This window comes from Paroedura picta, chromosome 4 (genome assembly GCF_049243985.1).
Source record: "Paroedura picta isolate Pp20150507F chromosome 4, Ppicta_v3.0, whole genome shotgun sequence".
Taxonomy (NCBI): domain Eukaryota; kingdom Metazoa; phylum Chordata; class Lepidosauria; order Squamata; family Gekkonidae; genus Paroedura; species Paroedura picta.
This window is the reverse complement of record NC_135372.1, coordinates 92,669,761-92,683,660: the sequence shown is the minus strand read 5'-3', so window position 1 is coordinate 92,683,660 and position 13,900 is coordinate 92,669,761. Positions and strand designations below refer to the sequence as shown.

Here is a 13,900-nt window from a genome sequence, read left to right as displayed (position 1 = left end):
GGATTAAGTTATATAATCTGAAATGGAGGCTAGGTGAAACAATTTAGTATCTGGTTAAAATATGTTTTAATTAATTCCCCCCAAAATCACATTGCCCCTGAAACTGCTCAATAAAATTTGTGGGGGATCTCTGTCTCTTTCTGTTCTTACCACTCACCTGGAATGTTTTCACCATAGCGTGAGAGCACAATGGAGGGAGGCAGAGAGCTACAGGGACAAGGAGGAGGGACTAACAGTACAGTGGTCTCCAGGCCCCACCCCCAGGTTACTGCAAATTGGATAAGCTCTGGAGTCCAGCTGCATTATGGAAAGGGTTAGCTGGGAAAAACTGGCAGCTGCTGGCCATCGGTCAAGTGACCACTCAGGAAGCATTGTTGTCTGGGATGATGGGCATGAAGTCTGGCAATAGAGCCTGTAGTCTGCATACCAGCCTCCTTGCCTGTCAAGTGCACTTCCCATTCTCAGATGTACGTGGTGATCCCCAGGGACTGAACCTGGGACTGTAGCCAGGGACCTCTGGTCTGCCTTCTCCCTGTACTATACATCTGTGCCATGAAGCGCTTCGGTTGCCCATTTGCATGCATTAAAACTCTTTTAAGGGGACAGATCATTTTTCTCCAGAGCGGCTGGCTGCTGGCAGAGTTTAAATATTAAAAGAAGAGTTAAGCACCAGGATGCTTAAAAATAGTTTTATTTATAGGAGAAACAACTTTGAATAGAAAGAGAGGAGGGAGACCCTCCTGGCAGTTTTTCTGCATTCACTCAGTCTGTTCTGGAGGCAAGCAGGGAAGAAAGCTGCTCAAAGGACCAGGAAGTGTCCAATCAGGACACTGGAGGAGATGATTTGAAAAACATCAGGATGCTCCTGTCCTACCTATGTTAGATACACCTCCTCCTCCAATGCCCCTGTAGGAATTCTTATTCTGTTGATTCATGCAGACTACAGATCTTGCTTATTCCAATGTTGGCAACCCTGTCAGAAGCTGGAGTTGTGTTGTAGATTTGTGGTTGGTTTGTCTAGATATAATTTTCTGTTTCTTTGTCAGCTGCTTGAAGTCTCCAATAGGGAGAAAAGTGAAGTAAAAAGCAAATATATTCTTGTGGAGTTGTGGAGTTGGCTGGTTGTTAGTGAATGGAATGGCATACTTTTCTTCACTGAATGGCCAAGGAGGCACACTTATCAAGCTGTGCTGGCTATGTTTTGACTGAAACTAGGGTTGCCAGCAACCTAGGTGGAAATATCCAGTCCCTTTAGTGGCAAGAGCCAGCGTGGCGTAGTAGTTAAGAGTGGCAGCTTCTAATCTGGTGAGCCAGGTTTGATTCCCCCTCCTTCTCATGCAACCCGCTGGGTGATCTTGGGCTAGTCACAATCCTGATAGTGCTGTTCTGACTGAGCAGTCCCATCAGAGTCTCAGCCCCATCTGAGAGAGGAACGAAAGGTGATTGTAAGCCACTTTGAGACTTCTTTGGGCAGTGAAAAGCACGGTATAAAACCAACTCTCCTTCTTTAACTGAATCTTTAATATGTGGACATTGGCAACTGAAGCTTTTCATAGCATGGAGGACAGTAGCATCAGTACGTAAATAACATAACATAAATAAAATGGTGCTGGGGGTAAAGGTAGGGGCAGCAGATGGCATAACATCAGGGATTTGTGATGTACAGGAGCCACAGGATGGGGGGAAGCAATGCCTTCCTCCGCTTGTCTTGCTGTCCTTACCTGAGTCCTCTGACTGGGGGAAGCTGGAAATAAAGCTTGTTGGCTGGATGTTAGTTCTGTCCCCAGGTAATTCTCCCAACTGTTTGTTGTGAAATCTGGTGGAGTTATCTTTTGGCCGTCCTCAGCCCCTCTTGATCATGTGCACTGCAGCATTCTGGGAACTGCTCACATATGTATCCAGCTGTCCCTCTCCATCCTAGGGTGTGAGTACATTGCCAGTTAGGGTCCTGGGGAGAAAAGGAAGGCACACATGGGTCTGCTTCTGGTAGCAGCAGTTGGCATTGTGCAGGGTACCCATTCCTGCTGTGTGTCTGCATGTGTGGCCGAAGGTCAAGCAGGGTAAAGAGGGAGGAACAGAGGAGCCACTGAGCCCCCTTCTGCATGTGCAGCTGTGTCCTTGGCAGGGGGCATATGCATGCGTGTGCACATCATCCTCTCCTTTTGTACAATTCTAGCAAAAGAACTAATTAATTCTAATTTAAGCCATTTATATCCCCTCCAGCTATCTTGTATTATCACAACTGTTTTGTTACAGAGAAAATTGCAAGAACACATGGTTACATTTAATTTAATTTTTGCATCGTGATGAAGGCAGATGATTTAGAAATATATTTATGGTTGTTAAATAAGGTACACTTTATATAACTGTTTAACTTAATAGTTGGCCTTGGAATGAACTTACGTGTTTGGTTTGTGAATTTTATGGGTTTTTTAAGGAAAATATTTTAAAATTCTATTATTTAACAAGAACCCCATGGAAGCTCACTCAAGTGAAGTAGCAGCAGGACTGGAGTCCTATGCTGCAGAGATGCACCTCCCTGCAGCCTTTGGGTGGGAAGCCTCAGCCCAGGAGTGGAGCATCTCAGGGTGGAGCTGTTGCTCAGAGGGAAAATCTCTGGCATCTCCGGTTAAAGCACTTCCATTAGCAGAGTTGGCCGGTGGGAGACTTGGCTGGGGGGCTGCCATTATGGAGTCTCTTCTGAGGCCCAGAGCTCACCATTCACTTAATAAAGAAAGATGTGGCAGCTGTAGCAGATTCCTGCATTGCCAGTGTCAAAATAGGAGAGCCCTGCCACTTGGAGAGTGTCAGTTTAGGTGGACCAAGGTCCAACTCCCTGGAAACACCTGGCACTCTAATGTGAAACTCTGTCCTTATATCTACCACAGCTGCTGCTGCACTTGCTCCCCTCGGGATGTGGGCATGGCTCAGTGGCTCAAAGCCACATGTGCTTTGGCCTTGGAGTAGGCTGGGAAATTCCTGGAGATTTGGGGTCAGAGCTTATGGAGGGTGGGATTTGGTGAAGGGAAGGATCTGAGCTAGAATGTGATCCCTTCTAAAGCCATTTCCTTGGGGGAAACTAAGTCTATGCAGCCTGGTGTTTGGGTATAACTCTTGGAGAACTCCAGGTCTTACCTAGAAGCTGACAGCCCTACTTGGTGAGCAGCTGCAACCCTACTTGGTGAGCAGCTGCAAGCCAGAGAGAATACTGAACTTCTCTGTACTCTTCTCTCATCCAGGACTGATTAGTGAGCTGGATGACTGATCATGGTGTTGAGCAGCTACGGTGAACAGAATCATTTTTGAGGATTTAAGCTTTTTAAACCTTTAAATTGTTTCCTTGTTATTATCGAATTTAAGTGTTTTATCGGATTGTTATAAACTGCCCTGAGGCAGATAGAAAAGGAATGAATGAATGAATGAATGAATGAATGAATGAATGAATGAATGAATGAATGAATTGCCCTGTAGCCCAACTCTGGCAGCTTCCTGTGTTTGTATAATCTTCTGTTTCCAGACTGGAGTTCTGGAAAGGAGCGGGATGGCTGCAGGCATGAGAGAAGTATATGGGCCTCCCATTGAAGGTATAGCAGTGTAGTATAGTTGTGTAGTGGTTAGAGTACAAGTACACAAAATGCAAACTGTGGGCCACATGAATTCCCATAGAGCCATGTTGTATAGCCTGCAGCCCCCTCCCATGAGGCTGGGGAAGGAGGCATTGGCAAGTCAGCATCCCTTCCTCTCCAGAACTTCTTGCAATGTGCCTGCTCTGAAGCCCAGGAAGAAGCCCTACTCCCTGGGAGAAGGGTCAGAACAGCAACTCTCAGCCCAGAGCAGCTGAGAGGGGGCATTCTAACTAGAGTGAGAACATTTCTGGAAACATTCCAGCCTGAGCTCTGTACTTGCAGCGAAGCAAGAACAGAAGCATCATCCAGATTCCTGCAGGTGGCTCAAAGACATTCCTCCCCTTCCTCCCCTGTCCTAAGCGGCATCCACTGGCTTATGCCGATGCACTAGAAATACAGAGTGAGAATAGCCGGCCAATGAGAGGCATTCCAGAATCCCTTCTGGGGTCTCAGGCTCATAAATTATTTAATAATAAGGAAATCCAAAGCAGCAGAAGCAGATCCCTGCCTGGCCAATGTTTGAAGTCGATTGCTGGAGTCCAAGGGTGCCCTGTGGGGTTTAATGCCAATTTGCCAAAGTAATTTCTTGTAAGACAAGCAACTATTGGGCAGGCATGGATTCCAGCAACCCTACTCGTCTGTAGCAGAGTCTATAAAAACCATCTCAAGCTTCCTTGATCTTTGACATAGTGGCCCCAAGGCAAAAATATCAAGACATTCAACACACACGGCTGTGCATAGGAGGACTGAAAGCTGTCAGATCGCAAATCCGCAGATAGAGAGCAGTGAGCTCTGTTTTCTCAGGGTGTCTTAGGAATACAGAAGGAAATCCTCCTTTGTTCCCAACATGTTTCTAACGTGTGAGCTATTTGGTTGCCATTGGGAGAAGTCAGGTGGTTGCTTCTCTGTGACAATAAACTTCTACTCTGAACATGGCTTGCCAAAGAGTTGTTTGCTTCTGTAAACTGTCTGATCAGAGGTCACCTGTTTGGGGGAGAGCCAGGGATGTAGGTGCCTGGACAGCTCACTGCTGCTCTCACCTCATTAGTGCCAACACATAATCAAAATGTCTAAAGGTGACATCGCTGATGATCTTTTATGTCTGAGAAAGAAAGATCATGAACTCCTTTGGCTTGGATTCAAGGAACTCCAGATTGCATTTTCTAAACCTTCATTTCTGAGTTTGTCACAGTCACTAAGGATATTTTTTCCCCTGGGAGTAACAAAGCATTTAAGTGTTTTTTTTCTTTGCAGGAACATAGCCATTCCGGCATGCACTAACCTCTATAAACCCTTTCTAAAAATGTGATAATAGCTGCTTCCATATGGAATTTCTCCCTTCACCTTTGCGACCAAACTAGAGTGCTGTTTTCTTGGAGAATTCACGTGACATCATCCTCTGATTGTCCATGTTCCAGGTCTTCTCCATCCCAGTATCTCCCTTTTCAAAGCTGCTTTAGTCTGATTTTTTTTTTAAGAATTCAGTCCAAAGACATCAGCATGCTTCCTGGATGAGACATTTTCAAAGGTCCCACCAACAGTGTCCTTCTGTCAGCCCCTCATAGCGAGCATTTTCTCTGCAACACCACTAAGGGCTTTAAAAAATCTTGCTAATTGTTATAGCACTGGAACAATTACCAGTTTCTTAAAGAAAGTCCCTCTACTGGCCCTGCAATGATCACTGCAAGAACACTACAACCACTTGCTCTCTAGATCCATGTCCATCATGGCTGCTAAAAACATCTGACACAAGAGTAGTAGCCCCCCTCTGGGAGATAATCAACCTCTCCCTTTGAACAGGAGAATTCCCAGAGGAACTAAAAGAGGCAGTGGTTTGCCCACTGCTCAAAAAAATCTTCTCTGGATCCACAACAGCCATCCAACTATCGCCCTGTCTCACACTTAGCGTTTCTGGGGAAAATGCTTGAAAAAGCAGTCATGGACCAACTGTCTGCATACTTGGAATAAGCTTCGGTCCTAGACCCATCCCAGTCTGGTTTCTGGTCTGGCCATGAAGTAGAGACAGTGCTAGTCACCCTGATGGACAACCTCCGTCACCAGCTGGACCAGGGCGGGTCGGCGCTGCTTATATTATTAGATCTCTCAGCAGCGTGTGACATGCCGGGATCAGAGGGATTGCCCTTTAGTGGCTAATCTCCTTTCTACGGAATCTTGGACAGAGGGTAACATTAGGAGAGAGCTCATCAAGCCATCACCAACTGGCTTGCAGAGTCTCCCAAGGGGCTATTCTCTCTCCAACCCTATTTAACATCTTTATGCGTCCTCTTGCCCAACTGGTGCAGAGGTTTGGGCTGGGTTGTCACCAAAATGCTGATGACACCCAGCTCTTCCTCCTGATAGATGGCCGCCCTGACTCTCCCCCAGAAACATTAGCCAGCTGCCTGGAAGCGGTGACAGGATGGCTCAAGCAGAGTTGTCTGGAGCTCAACCCTTCAAAGATGAAGGTCCTGTGGATAGGCAGGAAGGCCCAAGCGAGGAAGTGCGCCTACCGAATCTGGATGGAGTGCAGCTAAAAGTGGCCCACTCCGCCAGGAACCTGGGAGTGATAGTTGATGCCTCCCTCTCAATGGAGGCTCAGATCATGACGGTAGCACGTGCATGATTGCCACTGAAAAAGAGTTACAGCCTGGATGGCAGGAAACGAGCAGAAGGATTGCTGTTAACATGTGCTGAGGTCAAAGTATGTTGTAATTACAGAGGGTGATGGTATGCTGAGTCTGAGGTCAGCTTTGTACCAATTACATGGCCTTCAACAGCATGGGTGCTTGGGAAATCAGTAAAGAATGAGATGGATGTTAGATCACTGCAGCCATAGGGTTAGAAACAAGTTTGCTTTCCTGGTACCACCCAAAAAATAGAAGAGCACCAGTTCTTTGGCTGAAAGTTCACTTAACTTTGATTTAGGAGCTGAATCACAATTAGCAGAATGATAAAGCAGATCTGGCATTTGGCCTGCTGGCATACAGTTAATTTCTGCTATTATATAAGTCTTGTATTAACTTTCATGCATCTTACATTGCTCCTTCTGCAGCACTTTTAGTTAAAAGAGGGAGGATCGTTCAAATATCTAAAGAGCCTGGAAGCTGTATGTTTTTTTGTGAATGCTATCAGAATGAATATCTCATTTTGATCACATTGCAGATCTGGGCCAAATATTTCACTGCTGAGCAGTCAGCATTTTTCTTTTTAACTAACATTCAGGGAATTCTCAGATTTCCAAGCAATAGCTCAGATCCAATTATAGGAACAGGGACTGTTTCTTGCTATGCAAAGTAACACTAGGGAATATGGGGCCAGTAGAAATCCGGACCCGATTTTGCCCCAGTGGACCATGATGTGCCAGTGAGTAAACACAGACTCAGTAGTTTAAGTAAAATGAATTAAACTGGGCTCAGTATACCAATATCAGACAAGTAGCATGATTAACAGCAATATAAATGCTGAAAGAAAATTAGAGGAACATAAAAATGTTTTTAAAGATACAAGAACAGTGGAGAAACAGTTAAGAACAAGTAGCAAACAGTTATGATAGTAACCTAATCACTCATTGACATCGTTGCCAGCCTCGAGGTATGGCCTGGAGACCTCCCAAAAATACAACTTATTTCCAGACTTCAGAGATCAGATCCACTGGAGGAAATAGCTCAGTTGGAGAGGACCCTCCTCTTCCCAAACCATGCCCTTCCAAGGCTTAATCCCCAGATCTCTCAAAATTTGCCAACCCATAGTTTGCAATCCTGTCATTAAAAGGTAAAATAAATTAGGTTATCTAATTTCTCCTCACTTCAGCCTCCTGACTCATGTGGCCACTTGAAGGTTGGAAGATCCTGAGAATCAGTTGTCCTGGGTCTGGGTGGGACTGATACAGGAAGGAGAATGAGTGAAAGATCTGTGACCATCAGCATCTTCCATTGTTGGGTTGTGGGATCCAACCCATAGTCCATGAATTTCAAGGTCTGCTTTGTCCAAATGCTTGTCTTGCCCAAAGTGAACTTTCTCTGTTGATACAACCCATTTACCTTTTTACCACCACATCATACTGTCTGTTCTGACCGAGCAGTAATATCAGGGCTCTCTCAGCCTTACCTGCCTCACTGAGTGTCTGTTATGGGGAGAGGAAGGGAAGGCGATCGTAAGCTACTTTGAGATTCCTTCGGGTAGAAAAAAGCGGCATATAAGAACCAATTTTCCTTCTTCAATCAAGTTAAGTGGAACTAACTGGATTTCAATAAGCTTATTTTCAGCAATATCATTGTGGCTGAGTAAAAATACGACTGGGCAATGAGTCAAAATGAGATTCAAGAATAGACACAGACGCTATTACCAAGTTGCCTGTAGACCTTATACTAAGGAATTTATATCTTCAAAACACCTTGAAGTCTGTACTTTCCCAGAAAGAGCAGATGCTCAGCCAGTGACAAGTTGATGCTTTGGGGAATCGCCAAAATCCTTCCACATAGTTATTTTAAGTGCCAGACAAGAACTATCTGTGTTTTCTTGTTTAGCATAACAGATGCATACTAAGAGTGACTCAATTAATGAAGTTCAGTTCAGCATCTCTTCCTGACAAGCACACACTAGCTAGATGGAAATAAGTTTTAATTATATATTGTGTTTAGCTCCTTCTTTAATCAACAAAGTATAAATATTTGGAATAAACAAACCAACACAGATTCATCAACACAAAGCACAGTGCCAATGAGGATGGAAAGGAACCGTAGCTTTTGATTCTACCAAGCATCATGGTTGATAACCTTTGCTTCGTTTACTATGAACTTTATTAAGGTTCAGAGAAAGAACTTTCATGCAAATAAAATACATTGACTGCCAGTATTTAGGTCATTGTCTTTTTAACTTTGCATGGTGTGGATAGAAGCCAAGTTGCTGTTTTATGTTGTATAAAGGTAAAAGTAAAGGTATCCCCTGTGCAAGCACCGAGTCATGTCTGACCCTTGGGGTGACGCCTTCTAGCGTTTTCTTGGCAGAATCAATACGGGGTGGTTTGCCAGTGCCTTCCCCAGTCATTACCGTGGGTACTCATTTACTGACCTCGGAAGGATGGAAGGCTGACTCAACCTTGAGCCGGCTGCTGGGATTGAACTCCCAGCCTCATGGGCAGACAGCTTCAGACAGCATTTCTGCTGCCTTACCACCCTGCGCCACAAGAGGCTCTTTTTATGTTGTATACAGTGGTTCAATGAAGTACCATGGCTAAAGCAAGTGACAGTTGCTTGGATCCTTAGCAATGTAAGCCCCTTTCCTGCTGCAGTCCCCTGTGCCTACTGGGGTGGTCAGAAATCTCATGGGACATTGGGTGAGAGGCTGTAGTCTGAGGGGGACATATGCAAAAATTACACACACTCATCCCTCCCAGGAGAAGATCATGGAGATACTCATTTGGATCGACCACAGTTGCTGTTTTATTCCCTCTATAGAAGTTTTCTCATGCTTAGTTTAATGGCTTTCTGCTCTTGCAACTGATGTTGATTTTGGCTGTATTGGTTTTTATATCATAGCATGTGAAATTTTAAAGCAGTCTAAAAAACCCACAAATAAATAAATAAATAAAGGCAGGATACATCTGTTTGTTTCAAAATACCACACCAGCCACAGAGTTCTCCTCCCCCAAATCTCCAAATAATAATACAACTGTGCTTCACAGGCCACTGGTAAGAATTACTGAAGAAAACATGAGAAACAATTTGTTTAAGCCATCAGGACCTGTTCTCCACCTCCATTGCTAAAAGGGTTAGGTTCTGCCCTGTGTAAATTGAAAGAATTTGTAGAAGCAAATCTCCCCCGTCCCTCAGCAACCTTGGGTGCTGGGTCACTGTTCTGAACAATATGGGGCTGAGAGAAGAGAAGGAAATTGGAAAGAGCATGCACTTGGATCCATTCATCCATCCATCAGATTTGTATACCGCTCTCCCCTAAGGCTCAGGGCGGTTCACATAGAACATAAACAGAACAATTCATCAAATTCAGAGATTATAATGAAAGAAAGGTAACAGTAATAATAATAATAGTAAACAAAGGAAATAACATTCGAACACAGTGAACAATCTAACAGTCTGATAGTTGGTCAGATCTGTTGCATGGGTTCAAGGGAGAGAGGTTCAGGGGTCCAGTAGATGTTGTTTAGTTTCGGTTGACCTCAAACAAATGCCAGTGGAGGAGCTCCCTTTTGCAGGCCCCGTGGAAATATTATAGTTACTTTAGGGCCCTGATCTCCTCTGGGAGACAGCCCTTTCAGCCATTTTCCCCAGGAACGCTAGTTGTGAAGCCTTTCAGAAGGAAAGCAAGCTTTGAAATAGCACAGACTGCTGCTTCAGGAAGAAGAAGGGAAAGAAAGAACATTTCTGTGAACTCATTTGATAGGCTCATTCCCAAATGATGGGATCCAGCATTTTATTTATTGGTGGGAGCAGCAGTAGCAGCAGCAATAATATAGGGCCATAATAGTAAAGGGACCCCCTTCAAGGATCGCTGCCTTGTTGTGGCAAGGGGGCTTGCGTAGTTCAGTGAAGCTATGAGCTATGCCGTGCAGGGCCACCCAAGACGGACAGGTCATAGCTGAGAGCTCTGACAAAAGGTGATCCACTGGAGAAGGCAATGGCAAACCACTCCAGTATCTTTGCCATGAAAACTCTATGGACAGTTCCAATAGGCATAACGATATGACGCTGGAAGATGAGCCCCTCAGGTCGGAAGGTGTCCAATATGCTACTGGGGATGAGCAGACGGCTAGTACGAGTAGCGCCAGAATGAATGAAGCGGCTGGGCCAAAGCCGAAAGGACGCTCAGTTGTGGAAGTAACTGGTGGCGAAAAGACAGCCCGATGCTGTAAAGATTTTTATTCCATAGGAACCTGGAACGTCAGATCCATGAATCAAGGCAAGCTGGACGTGGTTAAACAAGAAATGAGAAGACTGAACATCGACATTTTAGGAATCAGTGAACTAAAATGGACAGGAATGGGTGAATTTAATTCAGATGACCATCAGGTATACTACTGTGGACAAGAATCTCGCAGAAGAAATGGAGTAGCATTCATAATCAATAAGAGAGTAGGAAAAGCAGTCTTGGGATACAATCTCCAAAATGACAGAATGATCTCAGTTCGAATCCAAGGCAAACCATTCAACATCACAGTGATCCAGGTCTACGCCCCAACCACTGCTGCTGAAGAGGATGAAGTTGATCAGTTCTATGAAGCCCTACAACACCTTCTAGAAGCAACGCCAAAAAATGATGTGCTTATCATCATGGGGGATTGGAATGCTAAAGTAGGAAGCCAAAAGATAACCGGGATAACAGGCAAGTTTGGCCTTGGAGTACAAAATGAAGCAGGGCACAGGCTGGTAGAATTTTGTCAAGAGAATACAATGGTCATAGCAAACACTCTTTTCCAGCAACCCAAGAGACGACTCTACACATGGACATCACCAGACGGTCAACACAGAAATCAGATTGACTATGTGCTCTGCAGCCAAAGATGGAAAAGTTCTATCCAGTCAATAAAAACAAGACCAGGAGCTGATTGTGGTTCAGATCATGAGCTTCTTGTTGCAAAATTTAGGCTTAAATTGAAGAAAGTAGGGAAAAGCACTAGGCCACTCAGGTATGAACTAAATCATATCCCCGACGAATACACAGTAGAGGTGACAAATAGATTTAAGGAATTAGATCTGATAGACAGAGTGCCTGAAGAACTATGGACGGAGGTTCGCAACATTGTACAAGAGGTAGCAACTAAAACCATCCCAAAGAAAAAGAAATGCAAGAAATCAAAATGGCTGTCTGAGGAAGCTTTACAAATAGCTAAGGAGAGAAGGGAAGTGAAAGGCAAGGGAGAAAGAGAAAGATACACCCAATTGAATGCAGAATTCCAGAGAAAAGCTAGAAGAGATAAGAATGCCTTCTTAAATGAACAGTGCAAACAAATAGAAGAAAACAATAGAATGGGGAGGACCAGAGATCTTTTCAAGAAAATTGGAGATATGAAGAGAACGTTTCATGCAAAGATGGGTATGATAAGGGACCAAAATGGTAGGGACCTCACAGAAGCAGAAGAGATCAAACAAAGGTGGCAAAATTATACAGAAGAACTATACAAGAGCGAGCTTAACATCCCTGATGACCACAGTGGGGTAGTTACTGACCTGGAGCCAGACATCCTGGAATGTGAAGTCAAATGGGCCTTAGGAAGTCTGAGCAACAATAAAGCTAGTGGTAGTGACAGCATTCCAGTTGAACTATTCAAAATCTTAAAGGACGATGCAGTAAAAGTGCTACACTCAATATGCCAGCAAATTTGGAAAACTCAACAATGGCCACAGGATTGGAAAAGGTCAGTTTACATTCCAATCCCAAAGAAGGGCAATGCCAAAGAATGTTCAAACTACCGCACCATCGCACTAATTTCTCATGCTAGCAAAGTTATGCTCAAAATCCTACAAGCTAGGCTCCAGCAATATGTGGACCGAGAACTTCCAGAAGTACAGGCAGGATTTCGAAGAGGCAGAGGAACTAGAGATCAAATTGCCAACATACGCTGGATCATGGAGAAAGCTAGGGAGTACCAGAAGAACGTCTACTTCTGCTTCATTGACTATGCTAAAGCCTTTGATTGTGTGGAGCACAACAAATTGTGGCAAGTTCTTAAAGAGATGGGAATACCAGAGCATCTTATTTGTCTCTTGAGAAATTTATATGCAGGGCAAGAAGCAACAGTGAGAACTGAACATGGAATCACTGACTGGTTCAAAATTGAGAAAGGAGTTCGGCAAGGCTGTATACTGTCGCCTTGCCTATTTAACTTGTATGCAGAGCACATCATGAGAAATGCGGGATTAGAGGAGTCACAAATTGGGATCAAGATTGCAGGGAGAAATATCAACAACCTCAGATATGCAGATGATACCACTCTAATGGCAGAAAGTGAAGAGGAACTAAAGAGCCTGTTGATGCGGGTGAAGGAGGAGAGTGCCAAAGTTGGCTTGAAACTCAACATCAAGAAAACAAAGATCATGGCATCCGGCCCTCTCAATTCCTGGCAAATAGAAGGGGAAGAAATGGAGATAGTGACAGATTTTATTTTCCTGGGCTCCAAGATCACTGCAGATGGGGACTGCAGCAAAGAAATTAAAAGGCGCTTGCTCCTGGGGAGGAAAGCTATGGCAAATCTAGACAGCATCCTAAAAAGCAGAGACATCACCCTGCCAACAAAAGTGCGTTTAGTCAAGGCTATGGTCTTCCCAGTTGCAATGTATGGCTGCGAAAGTTGGACCATAAGGAAGGCCGAGCGTCAAAGAATTGAGGCTTTTGAACTCTGGTGCTGGAGAAGACTCTTGCGAGTCCCTTGGACTGCAAGGCGAACAAACCAGTCAGTCCTAGAGGAGATCAGCCCTGACTGCTCTTTAGAAGGCCAGATCCTGAAGATGAAACTCAAATATTTTGGCCACCTCATGAGAAGGAAGGACTCCCTGGAGAAGAGCCTAATGCTGGGAGAGATCGAGGGCAAAAGAAGAAGGGGACGACAGAGAATGAGGTGGATGGATGGAGTCACTGAAGCAGTCGGGGCAAACTTAAATGGACTCCGGGGAATGGTAGAGGACAGGAAGGCCTGGAGGATCATTGTCCATGGGGTCGCGATGGGTCGGACACGACTTCGCACATAACAACAAAATAGTAAAGGGAAGTAAAACCACCACGACTCCACTCTTGCTCTTTACTTGTGTGGTTACTGTGATGGCTGTACTTCCTCTTCTCTGCCATAAGATTACTTGCCTCCCAGCAGTTGCCTGGGTGCTGAGATGAGAAGGTGGTGATGCCAAAGAAAGGGGGTGGTTGGTGAGGACAGTCCTTTACTTCCACACGGCCCACAGCTTTCATGTCTTCTAGTGCCTTTAACCATGGCTGTTTTAAGGTGGGAACCACCTGCCAAACACAAGGCCTCTAGGGCAACAATTGTACCTACATTTCTAGAAATTGTGCCTACATTTCTACATGTCTCGGAAGGGTGGCACACGAAGGAAGAGCCACTGAGTGAAGATCATTTGCTTATTCTTACACCCTGGTGATGGTGATGGATATGGCAAATGATGTTCTGGAACCTTCTTGTTTTGTTATACCAAGTAAAACACTGCTTTGTTCAATGCTTCCAGAAAGTATGGTTCTTGCTACACTTTCCTCTTGGCCACAGAAATCAGATTTGTATCCAGTAGTAATCACTTTCTGAACAGACCTCCCAG

The 13,900-nt window shown here is 44.6% G+C and overlaps 1 protein-coding gene across 3 annotated transcripts in view; it reads left to right on the top strand.

Annotated features, from left to right (window-relative positions):
* LOC143835862 (copine-5-like) overlaps positions 1 to 13,900 on the top strand; it is a 169,681-nt gene that overhangs the window by 39,763 nt on the left and 116,018 nt on the right. The window lies entirely within an intron of this gene.